Below are 25,061 nucleotides of genomic sequence, written 5' to 3' on the forward strand. Positions count from 1 at the left end.
TCCGAGTCCTTTCATTTTTTTCCCGTGCCCGAACTGACCACCAGAATGTTCAGTTAAACTTGCTTCCGTTTTTCACTTTTTAAGCTTGTGCAGGTAAGGCAACAAAAACTGTAACTGGACTTGAAAGGTTGTTTAAATGTGCATTAAGATTAGAGCTACGTACCGGAGGTGATGAGCTGAAGATTGTTGCCAAAGAAGTTAGTGATTGTGAGGTCACCAGTTAAAGAGAAAGTCATGGAGTTGTGCCCAGACAGGTTGTCCCACACTGTATTGATTAAAATATTGCCCGAAGGCTAGAAAATATCATTATACATTCCCTAGACTCCTGCTTTACAGGTTGAAATACTTTCTGCAAGTTTATCCAGAGAGCAGGTGAGATGCAGAGACCAGGAAGGTCTTGAGTGATTAATTATTATAAAATATACATTCTTATATTAAAGAGATTGTGCTCTACCTTCGATGGAATCGCTCACTGCAGACTAGTGCGGAGTGTTTCCCGCCTTGACGTCCTGGCTGTCACTGGATCTTGAGTCCAGGCCTCTGGATTACTGGTCCAGTAATCTTTGAAATTTCTCCCTTGATCTAATATTTTAATCTGGTAAGTCAGATTTTACAAAAAAAAATTAAATGATTTAAGACTGCTTCATGTTCAGCAGTGCCAAATGATTAAATAAATTCAAATATATTCAAAATTATATATCAACTATTAAATACTAATGCCCAGCTTTGAATACAAAAAATGCCTCTAATTGTGTTCTGGTCTGGAATGGAATTCTTCAGTGTTTCTGTTTAGCTTGGATTGACTCATCGATTTTCTTGTTTTTCACTTTGTCGATGCCTTTGAATAATTGTGGATCCTTCTTCAGGGAGTCTTCTCTCACCAGGTAGTTCTGACCTCTGATGATGTTGATCGTAATCAGCTTCAATTTGCTGATAGTTTTGGAAGTGAGCAGATTTCCTTTGCTTGAGTTTACAACATGGAACTTAGTCTGACGTGTGGACCCATGGGAGGATTTGAAAGCTGCCCTTGCATTGGAGCAAACAGTTGCATCCATCCAAACAGAGGTACAGTAGAAGTGACATATTCAGTTCAGTCTGTCGATCATGGGGCTTTCAATCTCAGGGTTGTGAGTTTGAGCGCCATTTAGTTTTTCCATTTTTTAGGCTTCATTAGCAGAGAGTACAAGGAGTGTTTGAAATGAAATTCAACAACAGTATGAGAAACGCTCTCTTTCATTCGGGACTCTTAACTCTCTGCAGCATCTCGCTGTGAAAGATTGAACTTTATCTCATTTCTTTTTCAGCTGGGAGTCAGTGCGGCTCAGTGGGACTTCTGGCTGTCTCCCACCTCACAATCCATCAGTGCTGAGAAAGCAATGGGAAATATTACTCATGGCTGAGTAAGCAGAGGACACCGATTTAAGGTGAATGGGAAAAGAACCAAAGGCAACATGAGGAAAAACCTTTTTTATGCAGCAAATGGTTAAGATCTGATATGTACTGCCTGAGAGTGTGTCGGAGGAAGATTCAACCATAGCTTTCAAAAGGATATATGATAATTATCTGAAGGGAAAAAAAAATCAGCTTTTCATGGAATACATGAGGATGTGGCATGAGCTGAGTTGCTTGTGCAGAGAGGCAGCACAAGCACGATGAGCTGAATCCCTCATTTTGTGCTGTAAGTATTCTGTGATCTATGATTCTGTACAAACTGAAACCAACACTCACATATGAGAAACTGACAGGTACAGTGTAAACCCCACACTAACAAACCAGCAAATGCCAGGGACAGAGTAAAACCAACAGTCCTAGACAAGAAACTGACAGATACTGTGTGAAACCCAAAAATCACTTATCAGGATTTGGCAGTTAATGTGTAAAAACCTCTCTTCAATATCCATCCTGCAAGGTACAAAGAAAATTAGGTACAAACCCAGGCTCATACTTCGAAGACTGAGAGATAAAGAGCAAAACACAGACTCACCTACAAGAGGCTGACAAGTACAGAGAATAAAATAGAGGGGGTGCAGATTAAAAACACATGCATGTAACGGATACTGATAGGGATAGAATCAAACCCTTTCTCACACATGACACGAAAAGTGGTGGTGTCGTAAATAGTGAGGAGGAAAGCCTTAGATTACAGGCCAATATAGATAGTCCGAGGCAGAGAATATAAGAGCAGGGAGGTTATGACGGAGCTGTATAAAATGCTAGTTAGGCCACAGCTGGAGTACTGTGTACTGTTCTGGGCACCACACTATAGGAAGGATGTGATTGCACTGGAGAGGGTACAGAAGAGAGTCACCAGGATGTTGCCTGGGCTGGAGCATTTCAGCTATGAAGAGAGACTGAAAAGGCTAGCATTGTTTTCCTTGGAGCAGAGAAGGCTGAGGGGAGATAAGATTGAGGTTTACAAAATTATGAGGGGCATTGATGGGTTAGATAGGAAGAAACATTTTACCTTAGCGGAGGGGTCAATAACCAGGTGGCATAGATTTAAGGTAAGGGGCAGGAGGTTTAGATGGGATTTGAGGAAAAAAATTTACCCAGAGGGTGGTTGGAATCTGGAACGCACTCCCTGAAGAGGTGGTAGAGGCCGGAACCCTCACAACATTTAAGAAGTATTTACATGAGCACTTGAAATGCTTTAGCATACAAGGCTACGGGCCAAATACTGGAAAATGGGATTAGAATAGTTAGGTGCTTGATGGCCAGCACAGACACAGTGGGCTGAAGGGCCTGTTTCTGTACTGTATAACTGTATGACTCTATATCAGAAACTGATAGATCTGGACAAAAGCTGATGTTCACATACAAGTTGTTAAAAGATATGTGGTGAAACTCACATTTTTTTTTTTATTTCCAAAATATACTTTATTCATAAAAATCTGTAAAAATTACATTCCCAAACAGTTTAAAACAGCATCAAGTCAAAAAATACAAACAATGCAAAGGTGATCAGTTACCTTCTGTACAATCATGAGTTGCCTCACAACCCTTCCATTTCATTGTCATGCCATATACATTTTTACATTTACAGCGCACAAAATTTCTCCGATACAGTTCGAGGGATTTCCCATGGATCCAGCCCCTCAGTTCAGCTTGGTGGGGGGACCTTACACTGTGGTCTTTCCCCATTGAGCCTTTGCTGCGGCTGCCCCAAGCCTTGGTGCGTCCCTCAGCACGTAGTCCTGGACCTTGGAATGTGCCAGTCTGCAACATTCGGTGGTGGACAACTCTTTTCGCTGGAAGACCAGCAAGTTTCAGGCAGACCAAAGGGCGTCTTTCACCAAATTGATAGTCCTCCAGCAGCAGTTGATGTTTGTCTCGGTGTGCGTCCCTGGGAATAGCCCGTAGAGCACAGACTCCTGTGTTACCGAGCTGCTTGGGATGAAGATCAACAAAAACCACTGCATCTCTTTCCACAAAGTTAACTCACAGAGCAATAGCAGAAACAGTCACAAACCAAAAACTGAAACATACAGAGTAAAAACCCACATTCTCACACCAGAAATTCACGGCTACAAAGTGAAGCTGACTCTCTCCTCCCAGGCACTGACAGGTACAAAAGAAAGCACGCACTAACATACCAGGAAATGAAATGTAGGAAATAAAACCTGATTATCATGTCAGAGATTGGCATTAATGACAGTTGTGGTACCCAGAATGCTCTGCGCTCCAGAATTTGCCTTGTCTCTGAAAAGGAGCAGGCGCGGTAGTGGCTGAGCTCCATCTGCAGCTGGAGCGGAATATTCACAAAGTGCAGGGAGACCGCGCCCGTAGCGGGTGCACACAGCTGGAGCAGGGCGTCAAGGCCACAATAGGATGGACCAATCCCGTTTGTGTCCCTGCGGGTGGCGGTGAAGCTTTTCCCTGTGAGGCTTCCCGAAACTGCCCGCCAGCAAGGTCAACTGATCAGAGAGCGTCTGCAAATGGATAGGAATTGGGGATTGAGCAGGGAGCGTCTCTAAATGAATAAGATTTGGGGACTGGGCAAGGAGCGTCTGTAAATGGATAAGAATTGGGGATTTGGCAGGGAGCGTTTTTTTATCCGTTCGTGGGATGTGGGCGTCGCTGGCTCGATCTCAGCTACAGTAATGTGTCCAGTTCTGGGCACCAGGTTTCAGAAAGGACATCAAAGCTTTTGAGACAGTTCGGAGGAGATTTACGAGAATGATACCAGAGATGAGGGGTTTCAGTTCTCTGGACAGAGTGGTGAAGCTGGGATTGTTGGCCAAAAATGTCAAGGGGAGGTGAGGAGAGATCTTTTTACCCAGTAACTGATTCGGATTTGGAATGAATTGTCTGACAGGGTGGTGGAAACAGATTCAATTATAACTTTCATAAAGGAATTGGACAAATATTTCAAAGTGAATTTCTCCAGGACGATGGGGAAATAGGCAGGGGGTTGGACTAATTGCATAATTTTTTTCACAGATTCAGCACAGGCACAAAAGACCGATTGGCCTCCTTCTGTGCTGTATGATTCTATGAAATAGTGACAGTCAGGGCAAGTCTGTATAAGAAGGAGAAATGGAGACAGGTCAGGGAGAGCACATCACCAAAACTGGGGGATACTACATTGGACAGGGAGGGTCGGAGGGCGAGAGAGCATGTACATACAGTCAGAATCAGCACCTTCAGGGGAGGAGAGAGAGAGGAACCAGTGAGTGTAGAACTGAACCCAGCCAGAGTCAACCTGCTGAAACACCAGTGAGTTCACACTGGGGAGAGATCATTTACCTGCTCCGTGTGTGGGAAGGGGTTCATTCAGTCATCCAACCTCACTGAACATCAACTTGTTCACACCTTTTCAATGTCCTGACTGTGAGAAGAGCTTGAAAAGCAGTAATGATCTGCTGAAACACCAACACATTCACTCTGGGGAGAGGCCGTTCCCCTGCCATGTGTGTGGGAAGGGATTCACTCAGTCATTCAATCTCCTGCAACATCAGCAAGTTCACATGTAACTGCAGGGGTTGGATTCTGCTGTTGTTGCTGCTATTAATCACTTTCAGAGACAAAGTTGGGTCTTACTTTATAACCAGTGTAGTCCAGAGCAAAAGCGTCTTCTTAATGTTGAGATAAACGGGAGAAGAAACCGGGAAGTGGCGGCGAGGATGGGGGAGGTGCTGCACCATCACTTTAATGGTGCACCCTCCCTCCCCCGGGGTCCTTGCTGCACGTCCGCCAGGAATGGCGGCTCTGATTGGGGTCGTGAGAGCCGCTGAGACTCGGTGCAGCTGAGGCTGCGCTCACTCCCGCTCAGCTCTGTTGTGATATTTAAAATACGAAAGGCCTGTTGGACTGAGAGCTGATCTGGAATTTAGAAAGCAGCATTACTGGAGGCTCATTGCTGCTCAGCACAATCTCACCCCCGATCCTGGGAATTGTTGATTCTACACCCTGTAGTTCAGTTCTTCACTTAACTAGAGGGGGAGATGTGTGAGCAGAAAAACAGAGCAAATTAAAAAACACAGCTGGACAGATGTGCAACAGGTCAATCCACTGTTACAATAACTCCATCACTGACTCCCTCCTGACAGTAACCAGCCCTTTCACAGAGACTGTGGGTGGCTCTGAAAAGAGCCTTTGGTTTATTAGATGACATTTTGGCCGCTTTACTTTTTCTGGGAGCTCTGAGCGCTGGTTTTCTTGGGCAGCAGCAAGGCCTGGATATTAGGCAGCACCCCGCCCTGAGCGATGGTCACGTCTCCCAGCAGCTTGATGAGCTCCTCGTTGTTGCGGACGGCCAGCTGCAGGTGTCTGGGGTTGATGCGGGTCTTCTTGTTGTCCCGGGCCGCGTTACCGGCCAGCTCGAGGATTTCAGCGGTCAGATACTCCCGCATTTTGCAGCGCCAACATCATCACATTTCCGCAACAAATCCATCTTCGTGCATGCGTGATAAAGCATCATTGGGTATCTAGCCACCCCATCCCCCCACCACTTGGCTGGAGGAAGTGGCTGAATGGGAGATTTTGAAGCTGTAGCTCTCCCCCCTCGGCAACTCACTCCAGGCCTCGACGATTCCCCCACTCAGCCGCTCGCTCCAGACCTCGCTGCTCCCTCACCCCCCCACTCCCCTGGCCAGTTGTTCCTCGCTTCGCACCACCCCACTCTCTGGCCACTCGCTCCAGGCCGTGCCGCTTCCCTCCTCTCAGCCACTCACTCCTACGTCGCCCTGTCACTCCTTGCGGCCCTCCTGCTTCTACAGGTGGCGCCTGGTGAAGAAATGTGGGAGCGAGTGTCACAGCCAGAGCTAGCAGCTGTGGGCTGGGCTGGGACAGGGTGGGGGGGTGGGGATGCGGAGAGCGAACAGCCAGAGTGCGGAATTTCACCAGGAGGGAGGAGGGGGAGAAAGCTAGTTGCAGAGATGGGGAGAGCGGTCAGTGGGGTGGGAGCTAGTAGCTGCGTTCGGGTGAAGTCAATCCTGGTCAGTTATATAAACAAATCACAATAACGAATTGGCAGCACATTTTATCCTCTGCCCGATTTTCCTTTCCATCGATCGGGGTGCTAATTCACTATCTTCCAATGGAAATTCAATCACAAAATTCCTTTTGTATTTAATAGGATTACTGAAATGTTAAATGGATCTGAGGATGACAGTTAGTATTAGCAAACGCACCCGAGTGAATTAGCACCCCAATCGATGGAAAGGAAAATCGGGGAAAGTATAAAATGTGCCGCCAATTTCGTTATTGAGATTCATTGAGTAATTCGATTCTGCCCAACACTGAAATTGGCGGCTTTTTTGAATTCAACCTTTCTGCCAGGACGACAATTTAAGCCAATGATTTGCTGTATTTTCTAATTCGAGGCTCGGCAATTGGTTAAGACATGCGAATGGGAAGAGGGTGACCAATCAGAAGTGGGCTCTGGATAGCGCGGGCTCAAACAGCGGGAATTCCAGGTCCCTGAATGAATGAGCTGAAACTGATCAGTTTCACAAACCCTGTCAGTTTCAGTGCAGGAAACACCGTCTCGGGGGAAATAACATCACAAGTGGGTCTGGTTCCAGTGACCGATTTAACGGCTGCTGCAAAACTCCCGGATTCCCTCATTGCAGCGAAATCATTTTGAAATTCTAGGAAAACAATGAGTGATTCTGGAGGAGTGATGTGGCTTTTCACTGAGGACATGTGTCGACTGGGGAAATAACTAACTGTAGAGCCTCGGGCACTGTTTACACAGCCCGTTTAGAAAATCACATCCTTGCTGCAAATGAAATGTCAAATTTGGGGATTCTAGTTTTGTATCTCGAACACAGCACAGATTTATTCCAGACAGTTCTAAACAGCCTATCCCATCTCCCGTTTCTAGGTCACTGCTCTCTCTGTGAGGCGGTGGGTGGCTCTTAGAAGAGCCTTTGTTGTGTTTGCAGGAAAGGGTCGAGTTGTTCAGCCGCTGAATCCGCAGAGAGTGCGGCCCTGCTGTTTCAGAGCGTACACCACACCCATGGCAGTGACCGTCTTGCGCTTGGCGTGTTCAGTGTAGGTGACCGCATCCCTGATCACATTCTCCAGGAAAACCTTCAACACCCCGCCAGTCTCCTCATAGATCAAACCCGAGATCCGCTTGATCCCGCCACGGCGAGCCAGGCGGCGGATTGCTGGTTTGGTGATGCCCTGGATATTATCACGAAGCACTTTGCGGTGCCGCTTTGCTCCGTCTTTGCCCAGTCCTTTCCCTCCTTTACCTCTGCCAGACTTTCTTTTATTAATTTCCAAAATATACTTTATTCATAAAAATCTGTAAAAAAAAATACATTACAAAACAGTTCCAAAAAGCACCAAGTCAAACAATACAAAGAGTGCAAAGGAGATCAGTTTCCTTCAATACAGGAGTGAGTTGCCTCACAACCCTTCCATTTCATTGTCATGCCATGTACATTTTACAGCAAACAAATATTTTCTGGCTACAGTTCGAGTGGTTTCCCATGGATCCAGCTCCTCAGTTCAGCGTGGTGAGGGGAGCTTACACTGTGGTCTTTCCCCATTGAGCCTTTGCTGCGGCTGCCCCAAGTTTTCATGCGTCCCTCAGCACGTAGTCCTGGACCTTGGAATGTGCCAGTCTGCAACATTCGGTCATGGACAACTCTTTGCGCTGGAAGACCAGCAAGTTTCGGGCAGACCAAAGAGCGTCTTTCAATGAATTGATAGTCCTCCAGCAGCAGTTGATGTTTATCTCGGTGTGCGTCCCTGGGAACAGCCCATAGAGCACAGACTCCTGTGCTACAGAGCTGCTTGGGATGAACCTCGACAAAAACCACTGCATCTCTTCCACACCTGCTTTGCAAAGACACATTCCAGAATGAGGTGGGCAACGTCTCTTTTCCACCACAGCCACCTCGAGGGCCGCGTGTGGATGGGGTGAGACTTCGGGTGTGCAGGAAGGATCTGACAGGGAGGGCTCTTCTCACCATCAGCCAGGCTACATCTTGGTGCTTGTTTGAAAGTTCTGGTGATGAGGCATTCTGCCAAATGACTTTGGACTTCTGCTCAGGGGACCATCCGACAGGATCCACCATCTTCTTTTCCCGCAGGGCCTTGAGGATATTCCGTGCAGACCACTGCCTGATGGATTGGTGGTCAAAGGTGTTTTTCCACAGAAACTTTTCCATGAAGGATAGGCAGTACGGCACAGTCCAACTTGATGGAGCATTCCGCGGCAATATGACCAGGCCCATCCTTTGCAACACTGGGGACAGATAGAACCTCAGCACGTAGTGACACTTGAAGTTTGCAAACTGGGGATCTACACACAGCTTGATGCAGCCGCACACAAAGGTAGCCATAAGGATGAAGGCGACGTTGGGTACATTTTTCCCGCCCTTATCCAGAGGTTTGAACATCGTGTCCCTCCGCACTCGGATCATTTTGGATCCCCAGATGAAGCGGAAAATGGCTCAGGTGATCGCCACAGCGCAGGAATGCGGTATGGGCCAGACCTGCACCACGTACAGCAATGTGAGCGCCTCGCACCTGATGACCAGGTTCTTACCCATAATGGAGAGATTTCGCTGCTCCCACATGCTCAGCTTATGTTGGACCCTGGCTACTCGCTCCTTCCAGGTTTTGGTGCACGTCCCAGCCCTACCAAACCATATTCCCAGCACCTTCAGGTAGTCTGACCTAACGGTGAAGGGGACAAAGGATCGGTCAGCCGAGTTCCCAAAGAACATGGCCTCGCTCTTGCCGTGTTTAACATTGGCTCCCAAGGCCATTTCGAGCTGGTCGCAGATGCTCATCACTTTGCGCACAGACAGTGGATCCGAGCATAAAACGGCGACGTCATCCATGTACAGGGAGGTTTTAACCTGAGTGCCTCCGCTGCCTGGGATTGTCACCCCTCTGATGCTCGCATTCTTCCTAATAGACTCAGCAAAGGGTTCAATACTGCAAACAAACAAGACAGGGGAGAGAGGACACCCCTGTCTGACTCCAGATTGGATCGGGAAACTTTCTGATTCCCACCCATTGATTGAGACTGCACTACTGATGTTTGTGTAGAGTAGTTTGATCCAATTGCAGATTCTCTCCCCAAACCCCATTTTGGAATGCACATCCATCATGTAAGTGTGCGATATCCTGTCAAAAGCCTTCTCCTGGTCCAGGCTGATGAGGCAGGTGTCCACCCTCCTGTCCCTTACATAGGTGATCATATCCCTGAGTAGCGCAAAGCTATCAGAGATTGTCCTGCCTGGTATAGTATAGGTCTGATCAGGGTGAATCACCAACTCCAGAGCACTTGAATCGACTGGCTATGTCTTTTGACAGAATCTTGTAGTCAGCATTGAGCAGAAATTGGGCCACCAATTTCTGATTTCTGTCCTCTCCCCCTTCTGCTTGTCAATGAGGGTGATGATGCCTTTCCTCATGGATTCTAACATGCTGCCAGCCTGGAGCATACTCTTGTTTACTGGCAGACATGTTGATTCTTTCCTCAAATCAGTGCACAATAAAAGAGACTGATTCTGTCAGGCTCCTTTTTATACAGGCCACCTGGACCTGGCTGGGAAAGGCAGAGTGAGAGCAGGGAGGGGAAGAGACAAGAGTGAAGATTAAACAGAGAGCTCGATGGAGGAGACACCCAGAGTGACAGACAGAGAGAGAATGGCCCCTCATCTTTCAGCTCCACCTCCAGTTTCCTCCGGGCTGCCAATTTCAAACCCTTTATTAACAGTAGAACCGAAACCCAGCTCTCCACACAAACCCTTCCAGACTCGGCCTTCATCGTCAAGGCTTTCCAGAAAGCCGGAGCTTTTAAATATGGTCCCGATGCAATTAAGGCTCAGTAATATTCCCACCTAAACACAGTCCATTCTATACTAAGAAACCTCCTCAGTAACATCACCATTTCCACACACATCCGCTTCCAGCAGTTTACAGCACCTTACTGCAGATGTTTGGGGAATCTCCTGTGTTAAGATTGGAGTTGGAAAGCGGCCTTTACCCGGCAGTGTTATTGTCTCACATTGAATCTGCCAGACATCCTGTTCTCTTTATTGTGAGAGACAGCACGGATTTACGAAATGTTCATTTGAAATGATCTCCATTGAGAACGAGCCCGGCCGTGGGACAGGTATTCCAGTGCAAAGAGCTGTCCATGACCGAGTGTTGCGGACTGGCACATTGCAACGTCCAAGACTATGTGCTGTGGGACGGCATTAAAGCTTGGGGAAGCCACCATGGAGACTCAATGGGGAAAGGCTGCAGTCGAAGGCCCTAGTAGGCCACAGTACAGTGAGGGGCGGGAACCCGTGTAAAACCCCTCGGGCTGTTTGCACCAGAGAATGTTTGATGTGTAATGTAAATACTGTAAATATAACCTGTGCAGGCAGGGATAGTGAGATACATCATGTACATTATTGAAGGAAACTGATCTGTATTGTACCTTATGTAATATTAAATTTGAACTGCTTTGCAATGTAATTGCACAAATTATATGAATAAAATACATATTGTGCAAAAGAAAGCAGCTTTCCTGTCAACACACACCTTGTCTCAGGGCACAACTTTCCTGTGATCTTGTCATACCCAACTTTGCTCTATATCTTCTGACACACACACTTTACAGTCTGTCATTTCCAAAAACAAGCATTCTAAAATCAAAAGACCTTTTGTTTATTTCTCCTTTCTTTTCATTTCTCCTCTATTCTTCCCAATCACTCCCTTCAACAGTCCTATTCAGATCAAGGTGGAATGTGAATCGTGTCACAACTCACCTGACACTATTATTACCCTTCTTTTCTCTTGTCTCATTCAATGGGAAAGTTTTATTCACCAATCTGTTGCTGTTTTGCACTCTTGCCATACCATCTAGTATTGCATCCATCTGAATTCTGTGCTTTCATGGCCTTATATTTCTTTTCCACTTCTGGGTGATTTGGTTTCTTCAGTTTCATTCAACCAGGCTGGACCACAGGGAAGTTTAGAACCTTTGCCTTGGACGGGTCCACGTTGATCCATTACATTCAGAATCACCTCCTTGAAATAACTCCATAGTACAACTACAGTAACTACACAGCATCTGCTTCAAACACTCCTCCACATTTTATCTGTTCTGACCGTCAACACCTCCAGCTCTTTTGTTTAAGTGGGACCCATCAGGTGTGTATAGGCTCCTTCTATTCTGAAAGCTGTAGCACTGGTTCAGGGAATTCAGCCCTGTTTCTCTACTCGAAAGGATCAGCCATGCTTGATCTGCCTCGTATTTTGCTTTTATTGCAACGTTACAAGACCTCCAATCCTCTGGCACCACACCTGTATCCAGTGAGGGATTGGAAAATGATAGTCAGACCTTCCACTATTTCTTCCCTGGCTTCTTTCAACAGCCTGGGGTACATTTCATCTGGTCCTGGTGATTTTTCCACATTCAAGGATGCTCATCCCATTTATACTTCCTCTCTCCTTAAGTTATCACGTCCAATACTTCACACTCCTCCTCCTTCATAACAATATCTGCATCACCCTCTCATTCGGGAAAACAGTAAAGTATTCATTAAGGATATTGGCAACATCTTCCACCCCGATACAAAGGTTACATTTTTGATCTTTTATGTGCCCTGCTGTTTGCTCAGTTGGCTCTAACTCTCATGTTTTGTTGCAACATCTTTGGGTCCATTGTTCCTTTGTTTGTCCATATTCTTTCCTGCTTTCTCTTTGCTTTTCACCGCTGCTCCCAAACGCCTCCAGTGCAGTCAAAACACAAGGTGTCAGAAGTGGGATTCGAACCCACGCCTCCAATGGAGACTGCGACATGAACGCAACGCCTTAGACCGCTCGGCCAGCCTGACTACCTGCGACGTGCTATCAATGCTAAGGAAATTATTCATTCTTTGTGAAAGTATTTGTGAGATTGTGGAAATGTCTGGAAGAGGAAAGACCAGCGGGAAAGCTCGAGCCAAGGCCAAGTCTCGCTCCTCCCGGGCTGGACTGCAGTTCCCGGTGGGCCGTGTTCACAGGCTCCTGAGAAAGGGTAACTATGCTGAGCGTGTGGGTGCCGGAGCCCCGGTCTATCTGGCTGCTGTGCTCGAGTATCTGACCGCTGAAATCCTCGAGCTGGCCGGGAACGCAGCCCGGGACAACAAGAAGACCCGCAACATCCTCAGACACCTGCAGCTGGCCGTCCGCAACGACGAGGAGCTCAACAAGCTGCTGGGAGGAGTGACTATCGCTCAGGGCAGGGTGCTGCCTAATATCCAGGCCGTGCTGCTGCCCAAGAAAACCAGCGCTCAGAGCTCCCAGAAAAAGTAAAGCGGCCAAAATGTCATCAAATAAACCAAAGGCTCTTTTCAGAGCCACCCACAGTCTCTGTGAAAGGACTGGTTACTGTCAGGAGGGAGTCAGTGATGGAGTTATTGTAACAGTGGATTGACCTGTTTCACATCTGTCCAGGTGTGTTTTCAGTTCCCTCTCTGGATTTCGCTCTGTTTCTCTGCTCACACATCTCCCCCTCTCGTTAAGTGAAGAAGTGAACTACAGGGTGTCAGAATCAACAATTTAATAAATCCCGCTGCCTTCGATTTTATAAATCCCGAGATTATCCCGGTACATTAACGGGAACTGGTTCGGAGCTGATGAATTAATTTAATAATGGAAGTGTCCGGGTTAATTCTCTGTTTTTCATTTGGACAGTTTGAATTGTGTTTTTTTTTCTCTCCGGTGATCTGAGCGCCGCTTCTCAATGAGAATCTGCTCCCGGAACAGAGTAAATGCAGGAAGGAAGAGGCCATTCTCGGGCTGTGTGTTTCTCTCCCAACCTGATCTGTTTAGACCGCACTGTTCCCAGAGGACGGAATCAGTGAGAGTTGTGCACACACAGGAGCTGAGTCCATTGCAGCGCTTTCAGGTGTGCCTTCCCCCCGGCCCTCCCTATTCTGCGGACACAGAGCTGTCTGTTTCCCCCAGCGGCGGGATAGAGTCGGGGATTCTCTCCCCGCAGTGTCAGGGTCTGCAGCCCCGGGGAACTGGCGGTTTCAGTCAGAGTGACCGAGCTGCCTTACATATCCTGTGTACTGATCTCCAATGGATTCAAATATTAGTGAACTCATTGGGTAATGTTTGTAAATAACCCTCATGTGAACGGAACCGGCTCCATTAATGCCTTCCAAATAAAACTGGGATCCATTTCTTTTCCCCAAATGCCAGCTAACGGATCCCAGGAGCGGGGTTGAGATTGTGCTGAGCAGCAATGAGTCTCCGGTAATGCTGCTTTCTAAATTCCAGATCAGCTCTCAGTCCGACAGGCCTTTCGGGAAAGTGATGTGACAAAACAGAAACCATGTGGCCGCCCCTCAATCTAATGGGTTTGATGATGAACAGAGATGGCAGCTCTTTCCTTTGCTGATTTGGTGGCTCTGAAAAGAGCCCTTGTTACACTTGTGACTGAAGCTGGGTTTTAGGTGCGTTCCCCGCGGATGCGGCGGGCCAGCTGGATGTCTTTGGCCATGATGGACCGGGATCATTCTGGTGAATCTGCTAATTTTCCGGCAGAAGCATCAGTCGCTGTTTGAACTGTTTAAAGTCAGGGATGTATTAGCAGCCAGAAAGTGAAGGGCAGTTCATTGCTCCCTGCAGCATTATCCGCCTCTTTCAGGAGAAAAGATCAGAAACCGCTCGTTTCTGTCAGTCCCCGAGAAGCCTGTGAGAAGCGGTTCGTCGCTAATTTGTTCCTTTTACAGAGTGGAAGCTGATATTTGTCCCGTTTTAAATTGCTGAACCGGACCTTCCTCCCGCCCCTTACAGTTAACAGATTGACAAATGAAAACGGTTCCTAAAATCGCGGCACAGTGGCGCAGTGGTTAGCACCGCAGCCTCGCAGCTCCAGGAACCTGGGTTCAATTCCGGGTACTGCCTGTGTGGAGTTTGCAAGTTCTCCCTGTGTCTGCGTGGGTTTTCTCTGGGTGCTCCGGTTTCCTGCCAAAAGACTTGCAGGTTGATAGGTAAATTGGCCATTATAAATTGTCAGTAGTATAGGTAGGTGGTAGGGAAATATAGGGACAGGTGGGGATGTTTGGTAGGAATATGGGATTAGTGTAGGATTAGTATAAATGGGTGGTTGATGTTCGGCACAGACTCGGTGGGCCGAAGGGCCTGTTTCAGTGCTGTATCTCTAATCTAAAAAAAAAAATCGCGTCAGGATTTTGTGACGGTAAATACAGGAAAACAGAACACAAAATGAGAGGTTTTAAAATTGTTGCCTGAAAATTGAAATTTTCCATCACTTCAATTCCTTCCTGCTCTGGAATTGCCGGGCTTTTTCCAATTGGAAAATCTGAGCCAATGAGAACTTCTATTTACTTATATGTGATTCTCCTATTTGTTAAGAATTGGATTGAGAAGCGGGTGACCAATCAGAGACAGAGTCAAACTGCGGGGATTCCAGGCCCCCAGTAACTGAGCTGAAACTGTTCAGATTGACAAACCCTGGCAGTAGCTTCACACATTGGACACTTCACACTGAGTCATTCAAGGGCTGGTGTGAGAGAAGCTTCAGATCCTGTCATTACTCTCTGACTCATTATTCATCTCGAACCAAACAATTAATAAATGTGAAGCAGTGAAGAGACTTTTCACTCTCACTGCAGAATGTGTCATCTGGGGAAATAAGGAACTATTATTTTCGGAGATTCCAGGTACGTTCCTCCCTGAACAAATCCATTCCTAACATTCCCGATCACAGCCTATCCCAGCTCCTGTTTTCACCCGACTCCAGCTGAATTGGAGAAACTCATGTGTTGGGGTTTGAGTTGTGAGGTGGGGTTTCTCCGCCAGTGTTACTGTCTTACAAACTCTCCCCCTGAATTTGTGAACTGAGACTGCACCGAACACATCCCCAGTTAGAGTGAGGGCCGGACATCCCTCTGTTTTATGACAGAGAGTGGGGAAAGGGCTGGGTGGAGGGGAGTCACCAGGGATCCTGGATTTACTCCAAATCATTTCCGTGTGGAATCTGCAGGCGCAGCCTGGACAGGGATCATTTGATCAGGGGATCAGCTCTTTCCTGAGAGATGTTGGTGGCTCTGAGAAGAGCCTTTGTGTTCAGATGTTTACAAGTTTCCCGCGCTTTCACTTCTTTCCAGACCCTGCTTTCTGAGACTTCGCTGCTTTCGGCTTGACCTTGCTCTTCCATGTCTGCATTTTCTTCAGCGCCTTTCCGCCCGCCGCACTCTTGCCTTTTTTGACCTTCTTCGCAGGAGACATTTTCTGAAGCGCTGCTTTCTTCACCGCCTTATTTGGCGTTGCCGCCGCCTTGCTGCTCGTTTTCTTGGCTGTTACTTTCTTTGTTGTCACTTTCTTGTCTGCTGGTTTCTTCACTAAAGATTTCTTGTCTGCTGGTTTCTTCACTGAAGATTTCTTGTCTGCTGGTTTCTTCACTAAAGATTTCTTGGCTGCTGGTTTCTTCACCTTCTTTCCCACTTTTCCCTGGGTTTTCCTTCTTGCTGATTTTGAAGGAGCCGGAGGCGCCCTGTCCCTTGCTCTGCACCAGGGAGCCTTTGTTCACATTCCTCTTGATACTTTGCTTGATCTGGGTCTTGAGCTTCTCCTGAGCGGTGGCAGACCTGCAAGGAATCAACTACCAGCTAGCGTATAAAGCGAGACCAAGGCTCAGGGCCTTCAGTTACCTGGAGGGGAGTCGGAGAGGCAGCGGATCCTGTGAGGAACCACAATCCAGGAAGGATGAGAAGGTCATTGTCAGGGTACAGAGGAGATTAAGTTAAAGATTTACCAGATTATAAGCAAGCGCAGAGCCAAGGAACGGTGCTGGGGCAGATCAAATAATAGGAAGCTGTGATCAGTTGGAAGGCAAGAGTGATTAAATGACAGAAGAGATGATGGTGCAAGGCAAAAGTCAGGGAAAGAATAAGTAACATTTTGTAAGCACAGATACCAGGAGTGGGGTTTGAACCCACATAGACACATGTCTATTGGATCGTAAGACCAACGCCTTAACCACTCGGCCATCCTGGTACGTTAGCCCACCACTGAAAATGAAATTTAATGTGATCCGGGTGCCATCTGGCCTTTTCCAATATAAAGTTATGACTCCTCTCCCATGCTAAATTGGACTCTTCATTATTTATGAACCTCAATCGGATCACCCCTCAGTCTAGGTTTCTCTAAGGTGTAGGGTCCCAACTCTTTTAGTCTAACTTGATAACCAAGATGTCTTATACTGGGAATTCGTCGAATGTCTCTCCTCTGTACCCTTTCCAAAGCCTCAATATCACCCATCATGTGAGGAGACCAAGACTGGATACAATATTCCAAGTGAGTCCTGACCAAGGTTTCATAAAAGGACAAATTCGGGACATCTCAGATACTGAAGGAGTCCGTGTCCAGAAGCAGCAAGACCTGGACAACATTCAGACTTGGGCTGCTGAGTGGCAAGTAACATTCACACCACATAAGTACCAGGCAATTACCATCTCCAACAAGAGAGAATGTAACCATCTCCCTTTGACGATAAACAGCATTACCATCGCTGAATCCCCCCACCATCAACATCCTGGGGGTTACCATTGACAAAAGCTTAACTGGACCATTCATATACATACTCTGGCTACAAAAGTAAATCAGATAGTGGGAATTCTGTGATGAACAACTCAGCTCAAGGCACGTGGTGAAATGCTCATTAGGAGAGCTGGAGAAATGGACTGGTCAGGTGGGCAGAAAAGTGGCAAATGGAACTCAACTTGGAGAAGTGTGAGGTGATGCCTTTGGTGAGGTCAAACACAGCAAAGGAATACACAATTAATGGGTGAATGCTGAGAGGTGTAGAGGAAGTGAGGGACCTTGAAGTGAATGTCCACAAATCCCTGAAAGTAGCAGGACAGGTTGATAAGTTGGTTGAGAAGGCTTATGGAATCCTTTCCTTTATTAGCCGATGTATAGAATATCAGAGCAGGGAGGTTATGCTGGAACTGTATCAATCATTAGTTCGGCCACAACTTGAGTTCTGTGTGCAGTTCTGGTCACCTCATTCCAGAAAGGATGTAATTGCACTAGAGAGGTTACAGAGGAGATTTACGAGGATGTTGCCAGCTCTGGAAAAATGCAGCGATGAGGAAAGATTGGATCAGCTGGGGTTGAATAGAGGAGGCTGAGGGGAGATTTGATTGAAATGTACAAAATTGTGAGGGGTCTGGATAGAATGGATGGGAAGGGTCTATTTACCTTAGTAGGGAGGTCAGTGACTAGGGGGCATAGATTTAAATTGATGTGTTGAACAATTAGAGGGGAGATGAGGAAAGGTTTTTTCACCCAGAGGGCTGTGGGAGTCTGGAACTCACTGCCGATAAGGGTAGCTGAGGCAGAAACCCTCAACTCATTTAAAAGGTGTCTGGATGTGCACCTCAAGTACCTGAACCTGCAGGGCTACGGTCCAAATGCTGGGCAATGGGATTCAGCTGGGTGGCTCGTTTTTTGGCCTGCCTGTGCTGTAAATTTTCTATGTTCTATCATTCTATGCAGACACAATGGGCCGAATGGCCTCCTTCTGCACTGCAATAATTTTGTGATTTTTGACTCTCCAAAACTTGTCAACCATCTACAGGCACAAACCAGGATGAGCGCAGCACCAACAATACTCTATAAACCCGACACTGTCCAGGACAAAGCAGCCGCCTTGATTGTCACTCCATTCACCACCTTAAACATTTACTCCCTTCATCACTGACGTACAGTGGCAGTAGTGTGTACCATCTACCAGATGCACTGCTGCAACTCACCAAGGCTCCGCAGACAGCACCTTCCAAACCGAAGACCTCCACCACCTTGAAGGACAAGGGCTGCAGATGCATGGAAACACCACCATGTGCAAGCTCCCCTCCAAGTCACACACCATCTGATCTGCAAATATATCGCTGTTCATGCACTGATGCTGGGTCAAAATTCTGGATCTCCCTTCCTAACAGCACTGTGGGTGTACCTACACCACATGGAGTGCAGCAGTTCAAGAAGGGAGCTCACCGCCACCTTGTCAAGGACAATTAGGGATGGGTAACAAATTCTGGCCTTGCCAGTGTCGCTCACATCCCATGAAAGAATATGCCTCATTTTATACTCAATTGTCCTCTGAATGCAGCCCAACCCTCTATTTGCTCCAACTATCACTTCACAGCATTGCTGCTGTAACTTTAGAGATCTGTGCACCAGAACATCCAGATCTCTGCTCAAAATTATTTTCTTTCTCCACCTGCTTTAATGTTTTTCCCTGAAGGGTGTATGAATGTTGAGCATTCGCCCTGTCCACATGAATAACACTGCACTTACCCAAATTAAACATCATTTACCAGTCATGAACCCAATCTCCCAACACATTAAGATCAGCCTGAAACAGTCGAGTATCGTCTGCAGTCTAAACACTCGCACAGATCTTCAAATCATCTGTAAATTTACAGATGGTGCCCCCTACACCTACATCCAGATCATTAATAAAAATAGTAAAGAGCAACAGTCCCAACACCGATCCCTGTGGGACACCACTGGTAACTGGTCTCCAAACAGATCCAGATCCATCTGGAACTACTTTCTGCCTACGTCTGCCAGTCAGTTCCCAATCCAGATCAATATATTACCACTGATACCAGGGCCTTTAATCTTATCGAGAAGCCTCTTGTGTGGAACCTTATCAAAATCTTTTGGCTGAGATCTGCTAATTGAACACAGGCCGGGGATGAGGCCTAGGCCTGTCCTGCTTTGTGTGTGGGTCTCAGGACCACACAAGGTGAGATCAGCTCACTGAGCACAGGCCCATCCTGCTCTATATGGTGCTCAGTACCTCACCAAATGAGAATAACTAACACACCACAGGCCATGGAGCCTCGGCCCATCCTTCCCTGATTGCGGTTCAGTGCCAACCAGGTCAGATCAGCTAATTCAGCACAGGCCGGAGATGGAAGCTGGATCTTTCCTGCTCTGGGGACTCCGTACCATACCAGGTGCGATGAAGTAAAATACCACAGGCCGGGGATGGAGCCTGTGATTTCCCTGTTCTGTGTGGGGCTCTGTACAACAACGTGTGAGAAGAACTATCATCCCTCAGGCTGAGGAAGGAGCCTGGGCCCAGTCTGTTCTGTGTGGCTCCTACCACACTGAGTGGGATCAGTTAACACAACACAGGCCATGACTACAACCAGGCCCTTTCCTGCTCCGTATGGCTCAGCATCACACCAGGTGGCATCAGCTAACACAGCACAGGCTGGGGCTGGGGCTGGAGCCTGGGCTCGCCCTGCTCTGTGGGCTCAGTAACAACCCGTAAGATGAACTTTTTTCAAAAGACTTCAGTGTATTTATCTCTGTCCAACACTCTGAGGCAGCTTTCTGTGTTTATAAAGAGTGTAATTTATTGACTGGTCTCTTGGATCAAACAGGGTAACAGACAGAGGTCTGTGTGCAGAGGGTTTGGGGGTGAGCTCTGATTCCTAACCCTTTCTGGATTGTGAGGAATAAAGAATGAATGAGAGAGAGGGAATGTGGGAGAAGGGATGATGGAAGAATTTGTCCATGAACCTGATTAAAAGTGGCTCAAACGCAAGATAATATTAAGATATCAAGAGCAGAACATTAACATAATCTGAGTTCCGCGATCTGGTCGGGTCCCATTCCCCTGAAGTGAGGAATGAACGGGTGGGGAAATTCCGCCTGGAGTTATATTTGTCTCCAATGAAGATGAGTTCACAGTGAGGCTGGAATAGCTCAGTTGGGAGAACAATAGATTGAAGAACCAAGATACAATCCCTGGTTTCATCAGTTTTAATTTGGTGTCTCCTTCATTTTAAGTAGAGAGAATCAGAGGGGAGATTTTCCACTCTTGACCCCATGGGCTGAATTTTAAACTAACGGTGCGGCTCTCGGCAGAGGCACCGGAAGTGGGTGTCGTCACCACACGAGTGAAATGTGGCCGACCGACCCCGATCACGGAGCAGCCAACCAATTAATGAAGGGAGGGGTGGGGCCCATGTAAACAAGGACCAGAGGTAGGGAACGAGGCACCAATGGCACCGACATCTGATACAACGGCTGGTGCTGGCACCATATTGAAAGGGCTGCCAGACCTGCATTCACTGCTGCCTGGTTTAAAGGAGTGTCTTCCTGAGAGCCCTCTGCTGCCCCAGGTCCCGTTCTGCTGCCTCTGCTGCCCCAGGACCCATTCTGCTGCCTCAGCTGTCCCAGAACCCGTTCTGCTGCCTCTGCTGTCCCAGAACCCGTTCTGCTGCCTCTGCTGCCCCAGGTCCCGTTCTGCTGTCCCAGGACCCGTTCTGCTGCCCCAAGACCCGTTCTGCTGCCTCTGATGCCCCAGGACCCGTTCTGCTGCCTCTGCTGCTCCAGGACCCGTTCTGCTGCATCTGCTGCCCCAGGATCCGTTCTGCTGCCCCAAGACCCGTTCTGCTGCCTCTGATGCCCCAGGACCCGTTCTGCTGCCCCAGGACCCGTTCTGCTGCCTCTGCTGCTCCAGGACCCATTCTGCTGCCCCAGGACCCGTTCTGCTGCCTCTGATGCCCCAGGACCCGTTCTGCCGCCCCAGGACCCGTTCTGCTGCCTCTGCTGCTCCAGGACCCGTTCTGCTGCCTCTGCTGCCCCAGGACCCGTTCTGCTGCCTCTGATGCCCCAGGACCCGTTCTGCTGCCCCAGGACCCGTTCTGCTGCCTCTGCTGCTCCAGGACCCGTTCTGCTGCCCCAGGACCCGTTCTGCTGCCTCTGCCGCCCCAGGACCCGTTCTGCTGCCTCTGCTGCTCCAGGACCCATTCTGCTGCATCTGCTGCCCCAGGACCTGTTCTGCTGCCTCCGCTGCCCCAGGACCTGTTCTGCTGCATCTGCTGCCCCAGGACCTGTTCTGCTGCATCTGCTGCCCCAGGACCCGTTCTGCTGCATCTGCTGCCCCAGGACCAGTTCTGCTGCATCTGCTGCCCCAGGACCTGTTCTGCTGCCTCTGCTGCCCCAGAACAGTTCTGCTGCATCTGCTGCCCCAGGACCTGTTCAGCTGCCTCCGTTGCCCCAGGACCTGTTCTGCTGCATCTGCTGCCCCAGGACCTGTTCTGCTGCCTCTGCTGCCCCAGGACCTGTTCTGCTGCATCTGCTGCCCCAGGACCTGTTCTGCTGCATCTGCTGCCCCAGGACCTGTTCTGCTGCCTCCGTTGCCCCAGGACCTGTTCTGCTGCCTCTGCTGCCCCAGGACCCGTTCTGCTGCCTCCGTTGCCCCAGGACCTGTTCTGCTGCCTCTGCTGCCCCAGGACCAGTTCTGCTGCATCTACTGCCCCAGGACCTGTTCTGCTGCCTCTGCTGCCCCAGGACCTGTTCTGCTGCATCTGCTGCCCCAGGACCTGTTCTGCTGCCTCCGTTGCCCCAGGACCTGTTCTGCTGCCTCTGCTGCCCCAGGACCTGTTCTGCTGCCTCTGCTGCCCAGGACCCGTTTTGCTGTCACTGATGCCCCAGGACCCGTTCTGCTGTCACTGATGCCCCAGGACCCGTTCTGCTGTCTCTGCTGCCTGATAGGTAAGGAGCTGAATGCGAGCCTGCAGTGACCATGGTCCAATGGTTTGGCGATGCCATCCTGCAGGTTTGCCTCCAGGTGACAACAGATAGGTGGAAGATCCTCTTCCCCAGGGATGGGAGGTGGACACCTGTCCACCTGACCAAGCAAAGCTGCTTTGAGATAGTAGGTGAAGTCAGCAGCCGTGGGGTCACCCCCAAGACATGGATCCAGTGCACGAAGTGGGTCAATGACCGGATCCGGGCTGCTCAGGCGCAAACTCAAAACACTTTGGACCCTTTGGACATTGCGCATGGCAGAGTGAGAGGGAGTGTTTGGTGGAAAGGGAGTGACCACCCAGTCATGTGTATTGGGGAAGGGCAGCAGGACATGCTGCCTGAGGCTTGGCTGCATCTCGGTGGGAGGTGCACATCAGTCATTGTATAAACTCACACAGTCCCTCGAGAGGGGCCACATGCAGGAGGAATATGTGTGTCCACATCATGGACTGCTGGACTATCACCATCAGAGATATTGGGCTTGTCCCCGCTGGGAGACTAACTTTGTTGATCATAGTGGCTGCAGGAGAAGACAGCCCACAATCGGAAAGAGCATGTCAAGACTGGCAGTGGATGCCTAATCTCCATGTCCTCATCCCGATGGAGGAGGAGGCCATGGAACAGGCCGGGCAGCAAAGCAGCTGCTCCATAGCTGATGGAGAGGCAGGGACACCTACCTAAGAGAGTGAGTGAACATCTCCTGGGGCACAAGGGAGCATCCGCTGCAAAGGAGCCATACTGCTCATCTGTTCACCACTGCATCAATGGAGCTGCACAGTAGGGGTGGTTGGAATGTCACGATGGGCAGACCCTAACCCTTCAATGTCCCTGTTTTCACATGCAGGCTAGGATGAACGACAAGAGCGAAGAGCTGGAGAGACTGTGGGACAGCCAGACACTTCTGAGGAGGAGGAGGGAGCCTCAGATGGTGCACCATCACCTCATTCCCCTGCACCCTCCAGCAGCACAGAAACCCTCACTCGGTGGGTATCCACTTGCTGTTAGATTTGGGCACACAAGCTGGTGAGCACGTCACAGACAGTCCCGGGCAGCTGACGGAGGCTGTGACAGCCGAGGCCACTGGCAGTTGGAAGTCTGTGGGAGGCCAGGCCCATGCTGAGTCCCAGGCTGATGACGTGCCTCTGGTGTCACCAGCAACACGGGAAATACTGCAGCTGCAGCAAGAGGTCAGGCAACATCTGGCAGAGTTGCCAGAGGTTATGTGTACCCAAGTTCGGATGATGGAGGAGTCCATCCAGGCCTTGCATGCTGCACTGTCTCTGATGGGGGTGTGTCTGGCTTCCTTCCTTGAGAGATTGGTGACTCTGATGGAGAGCCAGATCCAGCCGACCAATCAGTGGCTGCCGGAGATGCGCACAGACTTGCACTCCATCGCTTTGTCCATGAGATCCATCCAGCGGTGACAAGGTGAGAGGGGGGACGAGGCACCTGAACTCTTCACCAGGTCCACATCCCTCTCAGGTCAGCAGCGAGGTACAAGTGTGTCTTATAAGGGGGAGGAGCAGCTGGCTGCTACATCTGGGGTCTCCTCTCAGGGTGCTCCTGGTGTGGACAGTAGCTCCAAAGCCCCTCTGCCAGTGACACAAGTGATGCAAGAGCCTGCCTCCATCATCCTCGATGACAGTGGGGGGTCCCTGTACCTGTGCAGGAGGCCCTCAGTGTGCCGGGGCCCTCCAGGCCTCAGGCAGCAAGAGGACGGCCACCAATGTCATCCCAAGCCATGGGGCAGCAAGGTCAGCAGCCTGTCTCCATCTCAGCTGACAGAGCAGGGGGAGCACCACGTAGGAGCACCCGGAAAAGATTTAAGAAGAGCACCTAGATTCACTGAGGGGTTCACGGGTAAATGTACATTCCAGATGGATAGGGTTGTGTTTGGTGTCACACGGAATAAAGAAATGATGTTCTCTCACTATGTCTCCTTCTTATTGTTGATACCCTTTGGGACTTCATTTAAACCCTTCCTCCCAAGGGGCTGGAAGTGAGGGACCAAGCCCTGAGTTTACAAAGCTTCGGCCTTGTCACTGTGCGATGTGTACCTGGACGCTGCAGAACAGAAGGAAGGAGGTGACAACAGGGCTGCTTAAAGCTAAGACTTTATTGCTGTGGTTCCAGAAGGTGGTAAGGCTCAAAGGAAACTTGAATGTATAAGGGTGTCTCATGTCTCCCTTGTGTGTATCTCATGGCCCCTTTCCTACTGTGCCTGAGGTTCTTCATCTGGCACTGCTTGGGCAGCATCCTCCTCCACATCCTCATCATCAGAGGAGACATCACACTCCACGATATCCTCACTAGTCAACACCTCACCCCTCTGTAATGCCAGATTGTGCTGTGCACAGCAAACCACCACGATATGTGAGACCCTCGCCGGGACATACTGAAGGGCTCCACTGGATCGATCTAGGCACCTGAATCTCATCTTCAGGAGACCAATGGCCTCCTTGACGGTCGCTCGGGTTGACCCGCAGCAGGTGTTGTACCTCTCCTCTGCATCCGTGCGTGGGTTCCTCACAGACGTCAGTAGTCATGTCCTCAGTGGGTAGCCCTTGTCTCCAAGGGTCCATCTCTGAAAGCGGATGGGGCCGCGAAAAGGTTCTGGCACCTGGGAGTGCCTTGGTATGCAGGCGTTGCGGCTGCTTCCCGGGATTTGTGCACACACCTGTGGGATCCATTTGCAGTGGTCGCAGACCAATTGCACACTGAACAAGTGGAAGCCCTTCCTGTTGAAGGCTGCTGGCCGGTCTGCAGGAGCCTTGATGGGCACATGGGTGCAGTCAATGACACCCTACACCTGGTGGAATCCAGCGATGGCCCCGAATCCTATAGCTCTCTCAGCTTGACTGTTTGGATCAATGTGCACATAGTCACCGGCCCTCCTGAAGAGGACATTGGTGACCTCCTTGATGCACTGATTCACTACAGACTGTGAGATTCCACACATATCTCCAGTGGATCCCCGCAATGATCTGGTGGTGAAGAAGTTCAGTGGCACGGTGACCTTC

The 25,061-nt window shown here is 49.1% G+C and overlaps 2 non-coding genes across 2 annotated transcripts; both read right to left on the reverse strand.

Annotated features, from left to right (window-relative positions):
• Positions 1-12,219: 12,219 nt before the first annotated feature.
• On the reverse strand, positions 12,220-12,302 carry trnam-cau (transfer RNA methionine (anticodon CAU)). The gene has a single exon. It is a non-coding gene; the product is annotated as a tRNA-Met (tRNA).
• A 4,094-nt stretch (positions 12,303-16,396) lies between these two features.
• On the reverse strand, positions 16,397-16,479 carry trnav-uac (transfer RNA valine (anticodon UAC)). Its single transcript has one exon. It is a non-coding gene; the product is annotated as a tRNA-Val (tRNA).
• Positions 16,480-25,061: the final 8,582 nt, after the last annotated feature.

The sequence above is a fragment of the Heterodontus francisci genome, unplaced genomic scaffold (genome assembly GCF_036365525.1).
Source record: "Heterodontus francisci isolate sHetFra1 unplaced genomic scaffold, sHetFra1.hap1 HAP1_SCAFFOLD_43, whole genome shotgun sequence".
Classification (NCBI taxonomy): domain Eukaryota; kingdom Metazoa; phylum Chordata; class Chondrichthyes; order Heterodontiformes; family Heterodontidae; genus Heterodontus; species Heterodontus francisci.